Raw genomic sequence first — 21,040 nt, 5'->3', positions numbered from 1 at the left:
TGTATTCATTTGTGTGTTACTTTACTATTATATAGAAGGCATGGTCACTTTAATGCTGGCACATGCACTTTGTATAGAAAAGGGTTTACAAGCACTACTGCACTTTGAATGTTGGGTTTAAATGTGTTATGGTTATTGCCGGTTGATATAGACCTGTATGCCTTCTTTTGTTCATGATTACATTGTATAAAGAACAGTAGAAATTGGTCTAATCTAGATTTATGGTATCTTTAAGATTTGCTTTAGTAAGTAAGTCACAGCATTATTTTTTTTGTTTTGTCTATACAGCCGTGACTCTCTGAATTGTCTTGCTATGACCGTGCAACCAGCAGGAAATCAGGGGGTCAGGGACATGGAGGGAGACCATTGGGGATAGCATGACATCATTTCTGGGCAAAACACGGAAGTGATATCAGTTCACTCTAGTAATTAAAAAAATTCTTCCATCATCTCTCAGAGCACTGGTGGGAAATGGAAGATGAAAAACACTTCACAAAATCTTATTAAATATGAGCCATAACCAAGTAATAAATATAATTCACATAATTATTTTCTCAAGAGTCAAATGGGAAATTATTCGTTTATATTCATGGCTCACCCTGTATCTGAAGGACCTACTGACATCCTCTGAACTAAGCAATTGAATTTATTCAACAAGGACTGAGTGTGCATGGATAATGAAACCAAGTTCTATGGACTTACGATGAATTAACTCAGCACTTTATTATGGTGGTGCAATATGAACTCTTTTTGAAGTCTTTCATGTTTAATGAAGACTAAAGCACATGCACTTTAGTAAGAATAGTTTATTGTATATTTGAGATTTGAATAATGATGGTTCATTTGCACATGCCACTTTAAAAGAGCAGTGCCTTGTTAATTTGGTGAAAGAGCAACTTGCTTGTTCATCCAAAAGCTTTGTGAATATACATGAATAATTACCTTTTTGACTCTTGTTTATGACTTATATTTAGTAAGATTTCGCGAATTGTTTTTGGTATTGTAGTTCCTGATATTGCGATACTCTCTTGCTTGTTTTGTATTCCCACTGGGAGGCTGGCAACCTTGGTGCCCCCACAGAGAAGGCCTTTTACCTAGTTGCCACTAGGGTTGCCAGGCCCTCTTACCCACCCAATGGGAGGGGGGATGAACTTGACACTTACCTGGAAGTTTTTTTCACATGGGAAATTTGGGTCCCTGTGATGCATGGGAGCATACCTGCTATCCAGGTGCAGTGGTGGCACTTAAAAAAGTGATGACATGGCCGGCGGGAGCATTTCTGTTGTGTGCTGGCCTGGGAGTTTTTTTGCCTCCTGGGCCTGTTCCCTGGAACATTTTTCCCCCACCGGCCAAGTGACTGGCAGCAGGGGGCAAAGGCTGGGAGTGGGGAATCTCCCTCCCCATTGGAGGACCTGGCAAGCCTAGCTGCCACCCACTTCAAGGGCCTCTCTGATTTTAGCAAGAAATTGTCCCCAAGTTACAAAGCTTGAGGTGATTTCCCCACAGCTAGCTGGGGAGTTTTGGCAGAGGTGAAATTTGAACTAAGAACTTCCTAGATCTGAGCACTTCCTGACCCCCAAAGTGCAGCTTACGCCTGCTTTTCAACCACAACACTAGTTCCAACATAAGGGTGGCTCTGTGCTTTATGTGGTAAATGCCCCCCATTCACACTCCTCTGGGACCCTGTTTTGGCTACAGAACCCTAAGGCTCACCCACAGGAATTTAACGATGCTTGCCTATAAATAAAAGTTTTTCATTCCCCGCCCCCACCATCTCTTTCCTTCCAATCCTTGATAAAGCCTTCTGTTGGGAAGTGGGGCAGAGAAGAAGCCAGATTGCTGCTATCTTTGTATCCTATTCTTTAGCTGCTTTTCTGCATCTCAGTATGAGGTATGCACAGCAACTTCCAGACAGCAGGAAGATTGCCACTATTTACTTCATCAACATGAAACTGCTGAATTGAAATTGATATACAAAATGGACTCTCCCTAATTACAGCTGGTTAGAAGCTGGGAGTGACTAGCTCATTCCCACAAATCTGACTTTGCTGATTCCTCAGAGTCTGTTCCCATGCTGATGAAATGGTTGACTCTGAGTGGATCTTCCTATCCATGCACTGTGAAGGCTTAAGAGACTTTAGCCTTTTCAGTTTAAGAAGAAGATGACTGAGGGAAGACATGGTAAAGGTTTACAGAATTATGCGTGAGGTAGAAAGAGTGGCTAGAGAGACTCCCCTGCCCCTAAAATACTCATTCATCCAGTGAAGTGGATGGACAATAGATTCAGGACAGACAAAATGAGGTCCTCTTTTATCCAACAAGGGATTAAAATGTGGAACTCACTGCTAGAAGATGTAGTGTTGGCCACAAGCATAGAGATTAGATACATTCATGGAAGACAGATACATGAGTGCCTACCATCCATGGTGACTAAAAGGAGCTTCCACAATCAAAGGCAGTAAACCTCTGACTACCAGGGCTAGGAAGCAACACTGGGGGAAGTGCCTCAGCCTCTATGGTCTGTTTTTGGCCCTCAAGAATAACTGGTTGGTGCTGAGCATGAGACAGAATGAAGGACTAGATGGACCACCGCTCTGATCCAGCAAGGTTCTGTGCGAGTGAGGAGAACCACACATAAGCTCTGGACCGCTGGCAGCCCAGGTGAGTTTCACAGCAGACAAGGGCAAGGCAGGGTTGCAGCAGGTGGGGCAGCCTCCTCTTCCCTAGGCTGGAACCTGATGAAAAGGTAGTCCCATCTGGGAGAGGAGGACAGACCGCAAAGAAAGAAGGCTGTCAAAGGCAGGGCAAGGGAAGAGACAGCTCTCAAGAAAGGGGCTGGAGACAGAGAGGACCAGGCAGCATGAGCAACACCAGGCAGAGCTGCTCTGTAGGTGAGGTGGGGCCAACAAGCAGGCTTCCAACCTATGGAAGGTACTACAGACTCTAATTAAAGAGACAGCACCCTTTAGTGGTATATGAAAGGGAATTTAAAAAATAGCTAATTATGAGGACGGGCAAAGAGGGGAATGTGGTATGACAGGTCTTCTTGCCCCTAAGGTGCATTGAACCCAAAGTGTGACACTCTTTATAGGTCCTTAATATAATATAGCATACCCATCTCTTGGGCAGCTGGGGCTTCTGGCCTTACTTTGTAAGAACATCTTCCCACCTCCAGCCACAACTGTCTATTTCTAATCCCGGATTGGACCAAGGAGGGGCTGGCTTGCAAAATCCTCTGCTGCAGTGAGCTCATTAGTCTTGAAGGTGTAGTGCAGTGGTTAGTGTCAGGTTATGGTTCAAATCTCCACTCTGCCATGAATGAAGCTTGCTGGGCCAGCTAGTCTCCTTCATCTTAACACATGGTTATTAAGAGGCTAAAGTTACCGGGGGGCGGGGGGGACGACGACGACGACGATGTATGGGACTTTCTTGGAGGAAGGACAAGTTAAAGTGTACTAAAAAATAAAGTGGCCACAAGAATGTTCTATAAAACAAGAACAGCATTGAAGTCCAGAAGTGGAACCAGAATGCAGATAATGAAAATTTCCTCAAGATATATCCAGAAGTGAAACAGCAGCCATTCACATAGAAAAGTTGCCTGAAACAAAAAATTTAAAGCAAATTTTCACCCTAACCTGTTAGTTTATCCTGAATTTTTAATATATGGGGTTAAAAAAATCCAGGGATGAGAAAAAGCATCCTGGCCCATGTCTGTTCATAAGCAGTTTTTGCAAATTAAGGTTCCAAGTAATATCAATATAAGTTTCATTATTCCAAGATCCCGGTTGCTCAGCGCCTCTGCTTGTGCGGAGGCTCCGAGCCAGAAGACTTGTGTCACTATCTGCTACACTGCCCACTCTACACATCCGCTAGAAAGAAATTTCTAAGCCCAATCTTAGCCAGTTTGGGACCCAGACAAGATAATGAAAACATTATTGCAGTATTAGCAGATGTGGACCCAGAGACCTCGTACAAGGTCGCTCTTTTTGCCCTTGCAGCAGGGAAAATTCGAGAGAAGGTCGTGTGACTGCACAGGGCTGTCAATAGGCTGCAAGCACAATCGTGTAACTTTTATAGTGTTTTATTCAGCTTGTATTGTATATTTTATTTGTATATTTTTGCTACTGTTGTATTGTTTGCAATGGCCTTTGGCCCAACGCAATAAATCCTGAACTGACTATCAATATAAGTTTTAACACATGTGGCAAATGAGCTCCATGGCTCCAAAAGCATGGGGCAGTTGCAAGTAACAGGTGAGGCTGAAAACTCATGCAAGAACAAAAAGCATCAGCTGCATCATTTTTGTCCACTTCTATACCCTGAATCCCTGAGGACTCTGGGAAATGCAAGAGTTTTGGTGCCTAGGAAAGAGGAGTCCAGTTGCCACCACCCCACTGCCCTGAAGTTTGGGGTGCTTAGAAGTCTTCCTGCACAAACCCCATAAAAACAAAGGACAGCCCAGCAGCCCCCCCACCCTCCACATTCATTCTCTGTATCTTTTATTTATTTAGTTTAGGATGTTAAAATCCTATTTTTCTACCCCTGTGAACAAGCACACAAAGTGGCCATGTTAGAGCAGAAGATTGACAGTTTAAAATGGCAGGCACATCAAAAATGCATAGACAGCCAATCTAAAACAACAGCAACAGCAACTAACAGCACCTTTAAAGCAGCAATAAAATGCAGATTCAGAAAATAACTGTTTAATGACAGGGTCTTAAAATCAGTAGAAGCCCCAAGTGGCTATAAAATAGGCCAATAGTTTAGATTAAAACATTGCCAGGATAAAAGAAAGTACAAAACGCCCTCAAAAGACTTAAAATTCAGGTGCTAGAGGGCATGGAGAACCTCCTCTGGTTGGAAGTTCCACCACCTGGCAGCAACAACTGAGAGTCTCTCTACACAAGACATCTCACACGGGGATGCTCAAGTGACTTACTTTCTGTGTGGTCTTATATTCAAGTGTACTCTGTCTCCTTAGCAGTGCATGCGTGTCCACAATGGGAGAAAAAGTGTAAGATCTTCCACTTAAGCATCCCTGTATAAGATGTCTTCTTGTGTAGAGAGACTCTGAGAAAGCCCTGTCCCACAAGCACACCAACCTTACTTTTGTTAAGTGCCCTTCTCAATGTTGGGCCTGGTACCTCCTGGCCTTGGTCTCTTGCTGCAAAATAAATGTGTAGAGTAATCCACTCTCCTGGGGCAGTGGCAAGAGGGCGGGGAGCTGTGAAGCAACTGAGCTTCGGGGTTGGATAGATAAAAAGGAGAGCTAAGCTAAGGAAGGTGATAAGAGACGGGCAGCCTCTAGAAATGTTTCACAAGCAAACACTAGATCCCCATTCCCGTATGCAGCTTTAAAAAAATACAACTTGCTTGGCAGGATTGGACTAAAGTCCATTATTCAGTTAGCCAGCCAAATGGCCCTGGACACTGTAGCAAGGTCTTGATTGCCTATCTAGTGTTTATAAGTGTTCAACCTCAAAACAGGGAGAATCCATTGGACTGTCATGGCTAGCAGGTATATATCTGAAGAAGTGAGCCATGGCTCACGAAAGCTCATGCCCTAGCACAAATTTTGTTAGTCTTATAGGTGCTACTGGACTCTTGCTCTTTTCTCCTGCTATAGACAGACTAACGTGGCTACCTAGCTTGATCTAGCTGGTATTGTTAGACTTGCCATGAATTTGAGAGAAGCCTACTGGGTGACTTTGGGTCAGTCGTTCTAACTTTGTGGTAACCTACTTTACAGAGTTGTAAGGGTAAGAATGGAGATGGGGAAACTAATATATGCTGGCCTGAGCTTCTCAGAGGAGCGGCAGGGTAAAAATGTACTAAAGAAATAACGCTTAACAAAAATTTAATCTGATGGCCAAAGCTACGAATGATTTCTCCTAAAGGCGTTACATAGAGGTTGAATAGCATGGAGGATACAATTGCGGTCTGTGGAACTCCACAAGATAATTCTCACATTGAAGATAGCTTGTCTCCAACAGTCACCATTTGCATCTGTTCCATGAAAAACAATTTAAACTAGTCCAAGGCACATTTCCCTGATTCCTACTTCTGTCTACAAATACCTCAACAGGATAGCATCATCTACTATATCAAAGGCTGCAGATAGAGCCAGAAGGAGAACAAAGAAACATTAGCTTCATCTACATTCAGATGGAGGTAATCAGCTAAAGCCACCAGAGCTGTTTCCACCCCATAGACTAGTCTGAAAGCAGACTGAAAAAGGTCTGGAGTTATGCAAGAAGACCTGGAGTTGGTCAGCTATTGCTGTCTCATCACTTTGCCCTAAAAGGGCTGACTTGGGGATAATTGGCCACATCATTTTGTACAGGGATGTTTTTTTAATTAGCGGGGGGGAAACCACCTCTTTGAGTAGCTGAGGGAAGGTGCCTTGACCTTGAGTCAGGGACCGATTGATAATAGAAATCAAGGGCTCATTCATCATCACTGCAACTGGGTCAAAATGGTCCACAAGTGGACTGGGTGATGTATTAAGCACTTATTCTGTTTCACCTATATTAACACCAAGCATCCAGATCAGAGAGTACTTGTGCTATTTTACCAACTAAAAACTACAAAGGTGTCACAGCTAATTGCCTGTTCCTGTGACAGCAAAGGTTCAGATTTAGAAGTCAGAAGATGTCAAGATACTTTAATGGTTGTGAATTAGCTGATGCAATGGTTGCTGAGAAATGATGTTTCTTTGCTGATATCACCATGGCTTCATAGGTCTTCTGATGAACTCTATAGCATGCAAGATCAGGTTTTTTGCAAGTTTTCTACCAGCCTGTTTGATGATGCTTTGACTGCTTTTGGTTTCTTAGTAATCTTAAATGTATTTGAAGGGGAATGAATGAATCCACCAGAATCGATGTGGGTTTTTTGCAAGTCAGTGTGCTTGCATGAATGCACGAAACTGCCTTCCGTAAAGTCAGAGCTTTGGCCTGTCTAGGTCAGCCCTGTGATTGGCCGTGCTTCTCCAAGTTCTAAGGCAGAGGAAGATCTTTCTCAGCTTTTGCTTCCTGAAACCCTAAACTGTATGTTACATAATACTTTTTTGTCTGGACCAACCAAAATAACTGAAAGCATTGCGCACGCTCTTCTCCAGAACTCTTCAAGAGGCAGGATGTTAAAAGTAGGGCATGTGGTGTGTGTGTGTGTGTGTGTGTGTGTGTGTGTGTGTGTGTTTAGCATCCTACCTGATTAAGTGGTCTGGAGAACTCAAACACTTGAGCAATGTGTTGTGTAATTTTGGTGAGTCCCAAAACTCATGTGAGTGATCAACACCTTATGTTTGTTCAGAAGTATGTCCAACAAAGTTCAGTGGTGGTTTCTCCAAAGCAATATGTCTTTAATCCCATGCTTAGGATACAACAGTTTTAAAAGAGAGCAGAACTGGAAAGGTACAGGAATCTAGGCTGGAGAATAATAGGTTAGCTCACCAGCTATTGTCCTCTGTCTCTATCTCCACCTCATACGGCTTCTTAACTTACTAGTTTTAAGCAGACTACTAAAATATAAAAACTAGACTACATTCAAATGGTTGCAAAAATCAATCACAAGCGCATAAAATTTCACAACTGAGAAAGTGATGGGTCTACTTTATCTTCTAATAAAAGAGGTAATGTCTCCATATGATCTATATTTTGGAGCAAAGGTAAAATTAAAAGATCCTCACCTCAGAAAAATAGCTGCATTCAAAAGTCAGGTGATACAGAGTGTCCACACTACACTACAGTTGCATTCTCTCTCAGAAGATGGTACCCTACAATACCTAGCTTGCAGAACTATAGATGATAAGGCATTTAGGTGTGTTTACATCAAGAAACAGTCAAATATGAGCAATAGTCAGGAACAGAATACCAAGAAACTGAATAGAACAAACACATCATGTTCTACAAATCATACTGTTATAATCATACCTAAATAAACTGTTCTTTGCTATGACCTGGATCACCCAGAAGAGCCTGATCTTGTCAGATTTCAGAAACTAAGCTGGGTTGGCCTTGGTTAGTAATTGGATGGGAGACCTCCAACAAACACTAGAGTTGCAGAGCCAGACAATGGCAAACTACCTCAGTTTCATGCCATGAAAACCCCACTAGGGGTTGCCATAAGTCAGCTATAACTTGAGGGCAGGATTTCATTTTCATTTTTTCAATCATGCTCATAGCTTCCTATCTGGTGATGACTGAATGGAAGGAGTTCAAGGAAAGATTAAGGAGCTGAAGTCATTGCTCTACAAGTTTATCCCATTGGGAAATAAAAGAGTCCTCTCTAATCAAGCCAAGGTAGTCCTCCTTGATGTTGGAGTTGTATGATTTTAACTTTTAGGGGGAAAGCTTTCATCCAAACTTCAAGAGATAATTGTCCAAATTTGGCTTGGCGGGCTACCCCTGCTACACAATTCAGAATTCCGGAGATGGATTGTAGGAATTTAAGAAGAATTTAAGAAGAGCACACAAATGCACACTCAGCCTTTGGACAGGGACCATGACACCGCCGTGCGCAGGCTTTGAAAGCGGAAGGCCCAGATTATCTTCAATATCATCATAAACTTTATTGCATTGGCTGGCTCACAGCCTTACCAAACAACATTAAAAGAAAACAGTCCACATAATCACTCAACAAACTGAACCCTTAAAATATCCATTAAAACAAAATACATAACAGATATTTAAAATCAGGAGCTTTAGTAGCAAAAAGTACAAAATTAACAATAACTTGCTATTCCTACAGTAACATATCAGACCCAGTATAAGCTAACAGACTATCCATCAGCCAAATTAATAACTGAGGATTTTGACTTAATCTTTAAAACCGAGGTGATATAAACTTTACCGTTTGTATCATTACCCGTTTATTTCTATCCGCAAGCAGTATCATAAATTTATTCTGGTGCAACCTCCCTGGATATCATATTAAAATATTCCCAGATTAAACCTGCAGCATCTCTGGTTATAGGATCTCAACTAGTATCTCTCCCCTCCCAAAAGCCATGTCGATCTGTAGCAAAATCCAGAACCACAAAGGATGTCAAATAATCCATCTGTTAAATCTGCATTTACCATCACTTTATCACCTCGCTGTGCTTCATGCGTAGACTGGGCCTTCAATCAGGGGCAATCTTAGTGACTCTGTGGCTCTTGGCAAAAGTTCAGATGGGGCCTCACAACAAGGTTGCCGGTCCCCCGTGGGGGCAGGGAACCCCCTGCTCCCAGCCTCTGCTCCCCACTCATCTGGTCGACGGGGAGGGGGGGCAGGAACAGGCCTTCTGGGGCATGCTCCCAGCACGGCATGACAAGGTCACTCCCAGGAGGGATCTCATCACACAGGCCGTGGGAGTGCTCCTACGCTTTGTGCCAGGCTGATTTGGGCCCCAAGCAGCCAGTTCTTTAAGAACTGGCCTGGTGTGAAGCATGGGAGCTCTCCTGCAGCCTGCACGGTTATGTCAGTCCTGGAAGTGACATCGTTGTGCTGTGCCAGGAGTGCGAGTGCACGAGGGCATTCCATGACTGAGTGCCAGGTCCCCCACTCCTGCTGGAAAGGTAAGGGGACCTGGCAATCCTACCTTACAGTCAGTGCCCCTCCTACCTTTACCCCATGCTATTTGGGCAGGAACCACTGCCACCACAGGAAGCCAGTTACCCAAGCTCAAGATAGGGCAGGTGGAAGCAACAGCAGGAGCTCCGTTGGCTAAGGGAGCCCCTACCTTTAATATTCCAACCAAGGGCATTTTTATTAGTAATTCGGTTAGGAATAGGTGAAATAATAACCTGTTCTTCCTCAATCAAAAGAGGTTTTGTCCATTCACCCTAATCTGATGACTCAACAAAGCCCTGAATTTTTCATATCTAAAGGGCTTCCGAGTGGAGGTGCCCAAATCTTAAGTTTGTTTTCCCTCACCTGTCTTTCTCTCTTTCTTGTTCAGAAGACCCAGTTCAGACTTGCTTTTCATGCACCTCATGTACATTATGCAGGAATGGGACAAAGCAGCACAGTGGCCGTTTCAGCACAGCCGACTTTTTTAGTCTGCAATATTTTGCAGCAAATGCATTTTAGAAAAACCCTTTAAAATGTAGATTTTAAAGCTGCAAAAAGCTCTGATTCCACTCTGCTTTTTACCTGTTTAAATTGCAGAGCGATGATCCAAATAACAGTCAGTGCAAATGCGTTTTTAACAAAGAGCCTCACCACCACTTTTTATACACTACTGACCCCTCTCGTTGCTGTATCCTGATTTGGAACGAGAGGAGTGCCAGAACCCACACTCTTTTCTCTAGAACCCTTCTCTCCTCATTTTATAAGCTGTGAGGGGAGAAGCATTCTGCACATGCTTAGAAGAGCTTGCCTCTAATTACCGTGAACACAAGGAATGAGTGACTGTGGCCCATTATTTCTTTGTCTTTTTAACCATGTTTCAATTCATATTGATTTTTCGCTGTTAATTTTATAGATTCATTGGTATGGTATGCAGGTTGTCTGGGTTTTATATGCAATTTAGATGGAATTTATTATGTACAATGGCACTTTGTATGCTTCTATCTCTATTGAAAGGTGAAATGTAAACATTTTAATAAGTCAGTCAACGTTAATAAGAGCAACAGGTGTACATTGTGTAATAGCGCTGTTTTTCTAGGCGAATAACATTGCAACATTTGTAGTTTACACAGAAAATTCAGTGTGAGGAAACCACATGAATGTATAGAATCATGGCTTTGTTTTGTACAAGGGAGAAGTGAAACAGAACTGAGAGGTTGAAACAGCAGGGAGGAGAAATTCAAAATAATCCCTGCATAACCATGGGGCTGTGGTTGCACACACCCAGGGAAAAGGGATTGGTAGGTTAGAACCTCTTCACAATCCCACAAGCTCGGGAGATGATTTGGTCATGATTTGCCTTCCCCAAGTGAAAAGAGATCAACAAAACCTATTTGGGATTCAGGCTTGAGTTATATAGCTCAGCTAAATCATTATTTCTTTTGGGGTAAAGCTGGCAGCCAGTAACCTCCAGGAATCTAGAAAAGTTTAATAGATGCTAAAATAGCACCAACTTTGGTTACTTCCACAAAGGGATTTTGCTGTATTGAGCTCTTTGGGGAGCTTCCTGCATTACTGCATACTGCATACAGTATTACTGAGCAACAGACTCTATTACATTTCCATTTCCCTCAAGCTGCAGAGGCAGACACAAAGTTGCTGACTTGCCTGCAAAAGAACTGCAGCCCATTGTTTCAGTCCCGGCCCACAGCCTGAGAACCATTGCTCTAGGAGGGGGGAACCTAGAGGGAGTAACAGCCCAAGGAGTTATCTTGCTTCCTTCCTTCCTGCATTTCCAGCAGGAAGTGAATCCACAAACTGGACTAGCAATCACCCACAGCACTTATCCTTATTGGGGGATGCTTCTGATTCCTGAAAAATCATGGTCAGACTAGAGGTAGCAAGGAATCCAAAACTGCCTTATGCTGTTTTTTAAAATATAAATTGCCTCCATGGGATGGGGTGATTCTGTGAGCAGAGTGCAGGTGAAAAGATTACTGCCATCTCCAGATCATATTTGCAAATTTGCGATTTTAATATCACCTAGAGATGTAGGTCTGTTCAGATCTTCATGTCTGTTCTGACCCTTTCTTGAGGAAGAGGAGATAAAAATATTTTAATAAATGTACTCATTGCCCTTTTTTGTCCCTCTTCAGAGAAGATTTTGGACCTGCCTTCTTGGAAATTGTTTTTGTTGCATGGTTTGGGCTTCAGTGCCCTCTGGCTTTCCTGCATTCACCACCCTGTGACCATGACTCCTCAGGTAGGAAACACTTCTGGATGTGCTGAATCACAGCTGTTCTGCAATAAGCAAAAGCAGATCTATTCTGAAATTAAATATCCCTCCGCTGTAAAAGACAGAAACAGTGGTGGACAATTGACGGGTATCCCCTTACTTCAAAATCCACAAAAGGCGGAAAAGAGAATACAGGCAGAGAAGAGCCATCACCACCCCATACAGGGGGTTTTCTGCAGTGAGCCTTGCTATGAAAACAAGAGGTGTGCACAAGGGCACTCATATTTTCAGTTCTGAAATGCTGCAAAGTATGAGATAGGGGTTTGTTTTTCACAGTGGGTTGGAAGTGAATTGGAACCTACAAGAAAGAAAACCAGTGGAGGAGAGAAGCTTCTCAGTAATCCTTTCTGTCTCATAATGACCCCACGTCTGAAAGGCTTCTCTCACAGAAGAACCAAAAAACCAAATCTGCCTAAGTTGTGATTTTGACTCCAGATCTGTCAGTCTAAAAATGTCCAGTCAATTTAGAACATGAGTTTGAGCTCAGATACGCAGTTTCCAAGAAGCCAGCAAGCCAGAGTTGCGGCCAAGCCACAGCGTGTGGGGTCCTGCTTGAATCTTTTACTTCCTCCTTGTAAAAGTGAAAATAATGCCAAAACTGCCAGATTCCTTTGCTGCTCATGTGGAGGACTTCTTTATTTCATTTTTAGTTAGTTACTCCCCTAGTTTCTCTCCCCTGGGGATCTAAAGTAGCTGGCAACATTGTTCCCTCCCCTCCTTCATTTTAAGCCCACAACAGGTAGGTTAGGCCAAGAAGGTGTGAGTGGCTGAGGTCAACCAATGAGCTTTCATGACACAGTGGGGATTCAAACCTGAGCCTTCCTGATCCTGCTCGGATACTCTAGCCACTCCACTAGGCTGGCATGGAAGAGCTGGTCATCTAAACTGGAAAAAGTTTAGACATAGGTTCTCTACACAAGACGTCTTACACAATACACTCAAGTGACTTACTTCCTGTGTGGTCTTATATTCAGGTGTACTGTCTCCCTAGCAGTGCACGTGTATCCACAATGAGAGAACATGGGTAAGAACTTTCACTTGATCCTATCTGTGTAAGTTGTCTTGTGTAAAGATACCAAAGGCTATTAGTAATGGTAGTTAAATTAAACCTCCATATTCAGAGACAGTAGACTTCTGAGTAGAGATGGGCACGAACAGCAATACGAACTTAAAAAAGTCACCAACAGCCCAATCAGCTGTTCGCGAACAACCTGTTCATGAGGCCCCATTCTAAACAAACAGGTGGTTGTTGCAAGCCTCATTCATTGCTGTTCGTTGCTGTTTGTCAAGCCAGACAATCTGGAACCTGCAATCAATTCCCTTGGCAACCGGAGGCAGGGACTGGCTGAACTCTGTCTGAACCCCTGCTGTTGCTCAGATATATATGTCACCTTTGGAATGGATAATGGATGTTCTTTAAATGCCATGGCTGACGTTCTTGAAATGTGATAATTTTTAAAGTATTTTTAGTAGTCTTGGTCCATGAATTAAGTTGTGCACTGTGTGAATACATACTTTCTTGGTCAAGTCTGAACCTATTTCATTAAATTGTTCTATCAAGAACTTCTAGGGTTGCGAACCTGCAAGTGGTGGCAGGAAAGCTCCTGGAATTACAACTGATCTCCAGGCAACAAATGATCAGTTCCCCCAGAAAAAAGGGCTGCTTTAGGCAGTGGATTCTATGGGATTATAACCTATTGAGCTCTAGCTCCTCACCAAACCCTGCCCTCCCTAGGCTTCCCGCCCCCACAAATTCCAGATATTTCCCTACCTGGAGCTAGGAAGCCTAGTTCTAATACTGCAAGCAGGAAAAGGTACTGGCTTTCTCATAAGACTCTACTGGATCAATCAAAGATGTGTCCCTCTACTCCAGCTTCCTGTTTCACACATTGGCCACCTAGATGCTCTGGGTAACCCACAAGCAGGAGTAAAGGGCCCTGCCCTGCTGTTGTCCACCCAACAACTAACATTCAGAGGTACACTGCCTCTGATCATTGAGGTTCCTTTTAGTCATCTTTACTAGTATGTGTCGATAGGCCCTTCCTCCATGAATTTGTCAAATTCCCTTTTAAAGCCACCTAAGTTAGCAGCTGTCATGACATCCTGTGGCTGTGAGTTCTACAAGTTAATTATTCGTTGAGTGACAAAGTCTTCCTTTTCCTCTGTCTTGAATCTCATGCCTGTCAATTTCAACGCATGGCCCTGAGTCCACATATTTTGGGAGAGGCAGAAAAAGTTCTCTCCATCCACTTTCTCTGCATCATCCACAATTTTATAAATCTCCATCATGTCCCTCCTAAGTCATCTTAAACTAAAAAACCCCAAACTCTGCAGCATTTCCTTATAAGGGTGGTGCTTCAACCATTTAATCATTTTGGTTGCACCTATTCCAGTTCTACATTATCAACATTCTACCACTCCAGTGTGTTGGTGTGAAATTAAAAAGAAAGAAGTTGCAGAGTTTAATATTAGCACATTAGAAATAAGTAGACAGTCTTCTGTGGTTTTAGCTCTAGAAAAATACTTTTTACTGCGTATCAGGGAAAAGGGTACATTTGGTAAGAAAATAAAGAATAGCTAACTAACTACATCTTGATGGTTACAGAGAAAGACTGAGACTTACTTGGTTGCACTGGTGATTTGTTCTCAATTTAAAACAAACAGTTTTTGAAGTGTTGTACATCTGTGCAGTTGGCAGCATTCAGCATAAAGGCTGGTTAGGCAGCCACCGTTGGGGCATATTCAGAATTTACTGGTTTGCTTGGATGATGTATGCCCCATGGACAGGCAGCATAACTTAAAATCAGCTACATTTTGAGGGTGTCTATTGCTTTTGCTCTTTGACAATTAGTGGTATTCATCAAGTTGGTACACAACTGGTCTGAACTACAGTTCTCAGGTGGCAATGCAAGAATATAAAAGGTATTTGTGACCCAGCTTTGACCGTGTGGTTAACATTAATGTGTTCTGTTTGGGTCATCAGACAAGCAGAATGAACAAGACTGGAATACTAGGGAGAGAAACCATGTAGTTCCACCCCAACGCCATGGCTGCTGTCAATCATACACAGACCCCAGCAGAATTGAGACCACTAAGAAAAGCACCTTTTTTCAAATGATTATATATATATAATTGTTTGCATTGCTCACATACATTCAAATGCACAAAACCTTTGTAATATAGTTCAACTTTGAGGGTTTGACCAAAAGTGAACTTTTTTTTAGTGTTCAAGAGTGCTGCTAGCAATTTCTAATCAGACTGTGATTCAAACAGAGGACAGAATTACACATCAGGAATTGCAAGGGGTCAAAACTATCTCAGCGCTCTCACTGAATGGCATAACTGGAATTCCATTCTAGCACCTTCACAACACCACAAAGGATTTTATAGTTTTTGAACTCACACTGCTGCAAGTGATACTTTGAGCTGGCTTTGCAACTGGGCTAGACACAACCAGAACAAAGTCTGCCATCCAATCACAACTGGTAAAAACTTATTCCAATTTGCCTGGCCTTACTTTCCTCCTATGATTTAAGAGAATCTTCTGAAACCAGAAAACTTGGAACATGTTTAAACATAATCTTACTGACCCCAGTTGAAAACCTCTCTTCTTTTCAAAGGAAAACAAAGAATTGTGAAGAGAATCCTGGCAAAAAGCATTTTTACTTCTAGAGACCTGTTTTGGCCAGGAGTGGTGGCTTTTCTCCATTCTCTTCTGCCTGAGCTGAGAATTCTCCCTTGTGCTCACTCTTTCTGCTCCCAGCAGCTTAAACTAAGTTTTGTTCTAGTGCTGTTCTCCACTATGGTGCCAGATCAGATGTTTGACTCACTCTTGTCATCTGATGTTGAACTCAACCTTGGAAACTGTTTCAAATGGCAGGGTTCAAGGAATTAAAAAGAAGAGGGAGCTTCTGAGCATGCACAGTGTTCCCTTTTCATTTCTTTCATCCCACCTCCCCAAACACAGCTCAGGTGAGGGGCCTAGCTTCTAAGATAGCTTCAGCCCCACCACCTTAACCTAGTAAAGAAGTGTTGCTTTCAGAAACATGCAGAATAATCCAAAATATATTTACTCGAAAGGAAGGCTAAATAAATACCACTGGACTTCATTCTCTCAGAACTGCTCATGGGATTGCAGCCTACTTTTCAAAGTTTAACTTGGTGATGCAAACTTCCACTCCATTGCCGCAGTTGATTCAACTGCACTTGCAATATTGGCAAATCCAAGTGGTCACATCCTGAATCATGAATGGCTCTCATTCCTTTGCAAGGGAAAACATTTGATTGGCCAGTGCTAGGATTCTGGGGATCATAAGTGAGTCTCTCTATATGAGATGCCTCAGCGCGTGTTCATCAAGTGTAGGGAGATGCAATGTTAGCTGGGAAGGGTAGTTTTAAAAGACCGAGCTGGTGGAGATTGCTCCTCAGAGGGTTTGTTAATTTCATCTTCGCCTCCCCTGAGGCTCTGTCAATTTCACCTCTCCAGTCCCAAACTGTGTGGGATTGCAACCAGTGGGCTACGAAGAATGGAAATGGGCAGGAGCTGCCTTCCAGAGCTGGGCTTGGACCAGGAGAGGTTATATTAGGCTGAAGTTTACCTTCTGGCATTTCACAGCCCCTTCACACAGCTGCAGTGTATAGCAAAGTCTCTGCCCTGCTGTTGGTTCTGTCTTTTTAAACTACCTTTCCTGGCTAACATTGCAGCTCCCGACACGTGTTCTTCATGTGTCAGACGTCTTGTGTGGAGAGACTCAGAGGCAAAGGAGAGTGAGATATTCAAATGGCAGACCCATGTCAGTTTACGCAGGCCCCATTGCCCTTCCCTTCCCATGCACAATTGGTCCTTTCCCCTCCTGCATTGCTAAGCACTCTGGGAGTGATGAGCAGAACAAGGGAAATGCCTGGATAGTAAAGACTACAAACAAACAACAGTTCCGGGAATCTGCAATTAATAACAGTTCATTTTCCTTTATGGTGCAAAAGTGCAAATGTGCAAAGTGCAAAGATAATATACAATAAATATAGTAAATACAATAAGATCTTTTGTTTCTTATGTCCAAGTGGTCATAGAATAATAACAATGTCCAAAGGGGAATAGCATGAAAACCCACAATGGGGACTAAACAGAGAGTCACAGTACTGGATGGGCGGTGACCCCAGTCCAAATTGAAGTAAAATCCAAATGTGCCGACGGGATTATGCGAGCATCTTATACAATTCCCGTTTCATATAGGTCATACTTCTTCCTGGGCACAGTTAATTCTGGACTGTAACAAAAATATAATCTTTTAAGAATATACTCTTTTTTTAAAAAAAATTCAAAATTTCTTAAAAATCTTTAAAATATTTACAATCCAACAACATACTTACTGGTCACCATTTAAATAGATACACCAATGTGACTACTCATAATATTCTTCCCAACCTCAATACATCACGGACAAAAATAATGACGTGGACATGAAACATACATGAAAAGGGATCTCTTAAATACATAGTTACAAATTGATTGATTAGCATAATTACATCCATCAAATAACATCCTAGAGGACAGCAAAACTTACATAGATCATGCATCCATCAGATAGTGAAACTTACATAAAACTTACAATACCCAAGGGCAGATAGACATACTATGCCATTCCGTATATCTATGTAAACTAACTATATATACCCCAAAGTTGGGCTATTATTACTCAGTTAGGAGAAGTGGAAGGAATAACAGCAATCTGGATTTATGCTATTCTGGGTTTTCATGCTATTCCCCTTTGGACATTGTTATTATTCTATGACCACTTGGACATAAGAAACAAAAGATCTTATTGTATTTACTATATTTATTGTATATTATCTTTGCACTTTGCACATTTGCACTTTTGCACCATAAAGGAAAATGAACTGTTATTAATTGCAGATTCCCGGAACTGTTGTTTGTTTGAAGCACTCTGGGAGAGCAGAATCTCTCCAAAGAAATGGCTATGGTCTCAGATTGAGGGTGGCTTGCCAGTTTGCGAGCATTAACAAATGCCCGACTGCACCATCCACCACCAACGAAACTTTCTCCCAGCATATGTTGTGTTTTTTAAGAGCAGAAAAATCTACCGTGCCAGTTTAAAAATGAAACTCTAGGGGTGAAATATTGTTCCAAACATGCAAGGGTTTTCTTATGCACATACCCACACTCAGAGCAAAATAGGAAAAACATATTTAAAATGTCCATGACAGAACATCTAGGCAGGACCCAAATCTTTGCATTTCAAAAAGTAGCATTTAATTACTTCTTTAGATGCACATTTTCAAAATGCCTGATTTTGCATAGTCATTTAAGGGTAGAAATTCTTTTTAACTTTAGACCATGGGATCCATGTGCATTTTCATCCTAAATTAAATTGGAATTGAGGAAAGTTTTAACTTCACAGGCATTTTCCTGTTCAGACATACCTAGATTTCCCCCCACGTATTTCTGTCTTCATCAGACTAATGGCTATTAGTTTTTGTCAACCCATAATGCTGATTGATAGATTAAATGTGTAGCTCCTGCCTTACTTTCCCTCATGGAGTGCATTCCCCCAACCCCCGGTCATCCAGGCATGGTTTAGCTCCAGAACTGTTGCTTATTTTGGAGGCTGCATAACCATTATAACTCTGTTACAACCCCTGAAAGATAGTGCAGTCTTATCATGCCATATTGCCCAGATGACTGGGGTAGGCAATGGCAAACCACCCCGTAAAAAGTCTGCCAAGAAAACGTCATGATGTGATGTCTCCCCACGGGTCACTTGCTTGCACAGGGAGGGGACTACCTTTACCTTTTACCTATTGCCAATGGAGAGATTGAGGCTGAGGCTGCCCTCCTTAAGGCTACTGTGATTAAACCTGAAACTTCCTCGCTGATGGACCCTCTTTTGAGCCACCTCCCTTTCCTTGCTTCTTTGCTAGTCTTCTCGGGGCGCTTCCAGCTTGCCCTGTGGGTCTCGTTAAGCAACGAAAACTTCCTTTGCTCAAAGCACTTCTTAAGCTAAGGCCTTGTGCTTCTGCAGCCTCCTGTTCCATCAAACTTCTAGAAAGACAGGAAATGGACTCTGCTGATTTCGCTAGGGCCATTTCCCCATCACCGCTCCCAACCCCAGCAAAACACATTACAGGAAACATGGAGGCTGCCTAGGATCCAAAAAAAAAAAGCCAAACAAGTTTGCCATTCCCAAGGATGGCTTTGGGCTGCTATTTCTTAAATGGCACCTGCTCTGCAAATGTGACCCATCTCTTTGGAAGCAGCAGGGAATCTCAGTTATGAAGCAAGCACTGTGGGTCAATGGCAGTTAAATATGGTCAATCGATCAACTCTCATTTGAGTGCCGCTGTGTCAGCTTCCACTCTTAAATTTACTCTGGCATCCTTTGGGAGAGCAAGTCCAGGAGGGAGGACTTCTTGCGCCCCAGCCCTGGAATAGTGGGGGGGAGGAGACCAGCAGTGGGGAAAAGCATCTTCCACTGGCCTCCGAGAAGACCTCTGCAGCAGGAGGAAGAACCTTTCTGCTGCCTAGAGAACACAACTGCCTCTCAAAACAGCCCCATCTACTCAGAGAAGGGCGCTTGTTGATTTTTTTGTTCTTTCATATGAACAATGGACTCCTTTGTTAGCATGAAAATCAAACCTCTTGAGGGTTAAATGTGGCTCTTTCATCACCCTAAATGAACATTAATACTTTCAGGGAGGGGGAAAAAATCCTTGGCCTTTATGTGAAAATATTTGACTGGTAAAATGCCCAACCCTAATTGAAAGAGATTTGTGAAATGTCATCACAGCCTGCTGGTTGAAGTGGGGGGGGGGCAGTCTAACATTCCCCAAAACATACCTAACACTTTGACTGTGCTAAAGAAGCTCTTTGGATCATGGCCAGAGGACAAAAATGTACTAACCTTGCTATGGTGCTGTCTTTTCTAGCCTCCAGTCTCTTGCAGGCTGCTGTGGGCCCTGAGGGCATAGCTATACAAGTAAAGCTGAAATTCCAGTTACAGGAGAGACCAGGGCTGGTTGGGGGATGCCAAATAACTAACCCTGCCCTTCAAGGTTGCCTGGCTGTTGTCTCTTCTCCCATGCAGACCCAAAGACAGCTAGACATGGACTATAGTAAAGAGTCCAGTAGTACCTTTAAGACCTTTATTACAGCATAAGCTTTCGAGAGCCACAGCTCTGAAGAGAGCTGTGGTTCTCGAAAGCTTATGCTACAATAAAGTTGGTTAGTCTTAAAGGTGTTGTATGCCATTAAAGGTATTTGAATTGAATTGAAAATTGTCTTAAAGGTGCTACTGGACTCTATTATTTTGCAACTACAGATTAACACGGCTAACTCCTCCGGAAACATGGAATAAAGTTCCTTTCTATAGAGAGCCGGAGTGGTGTAGTAGTTAGAGTGTAGGACTAACATCTGGGAGAATTCAAAATAAGTCTTTCTAACTTTTAACCCCTGTTTGGCCTTTAAATAAAATGATTGGTCCCCAAAGTGATTATAAAGATAAGCAACAGCAATACATCTTTATTAACACTCATCCATTTCTGAAAGTAAACTTATAAGGCTAACGTTTGCATTTGTTCTTGCGGAATAAATCTCTCCCCCCCCCCACTACACTAATGAACTGTCCAGTTTAAAGGTAGTCCCATACTTTCCTGAACTAGATAAGAATACATCTGATTAACGCGAATACCTATGCTTACATTCATGGATATGCCGCACAGGCACATATAAAGCCACCTACCCTTTGGAGGTTTGTGCCTTCTGATCTTCGACCAGCTTCAGTATTTAACTTCTGCATCTGAGAGAGGCAAGAAAACTGTGAGCAAAAAGGAAGGAGGAGGTGCACTTCCTGATGCAGCTGCAATCACAATAGCTGAGGGAAGTGTCGTTCCTGTGCAAAACACATGTTGTTTTCAGAAGCAAAACAATTATGGGTGGGGGCGGGGGGGGGGCACACAACAACGGCCAGTCCAGAGAAGGTAGGCTTTGAGCACCAGGGATGAGGGAGGAAGGGAACACCGTAATACTTGGGGTGGGGCAGTCCTTATACTTGTTAACAGAGTAAATAAATAATCATAAGGAGCAGCCCTCATGAAGCTCCCAAAGCACTTGAAGGTACTATAATATAAGACCTGCCTGGCTGAGTCAGAACAAAGATCCAGCATCCTGTTACCAGC

The 21,040-nt window shown here is 42.7% G+C and overlaps 1 protein-coding gene across 2 annotated transcripts in view; it reads right to left on the bottom strand.

The window, feature by feature from the left end:
* Positions 1-20,675, bottom strand: part of LOC129342423 (N-acetyllactosaminide alpha-1,3-galactosyltransferase-like) — a 60,916-nt gene extending 40,241 nt beyond the window's left edge. For both annotated transcript variants that reach the window (XM_054998184.1, XM_054998186.1), the window contains exon 1: positions 20,605-20,675. The gene's annotated coding sequence lies outside the window, so the exon portion shown is untranslated. The remainder of the gene's footprint in view (positions 1-20,604) is intronic.
* Positions 20,676-21,040: the final 365 nt, after the last annotated feature.

Source organism: Eublepharis macularius, chromosome 14, assembly GCF_028583425.1.
Source record: "Eublepharis macularius isolate TG4126 chromosome 14, MPM_Emac_v1.0, whole genome shotgun sequence".
Lineage (NCBI taxonomy): Eukaryota > Metazoa > Chordata > Lepidosauria > Squamata > Eublepharidae > Eublepharis > Eublepharis macularius.
Note: the sequence above shows the minus strand (reverse complement) of the source record. Positions and strands in the feature narration are given on the sequence as shown.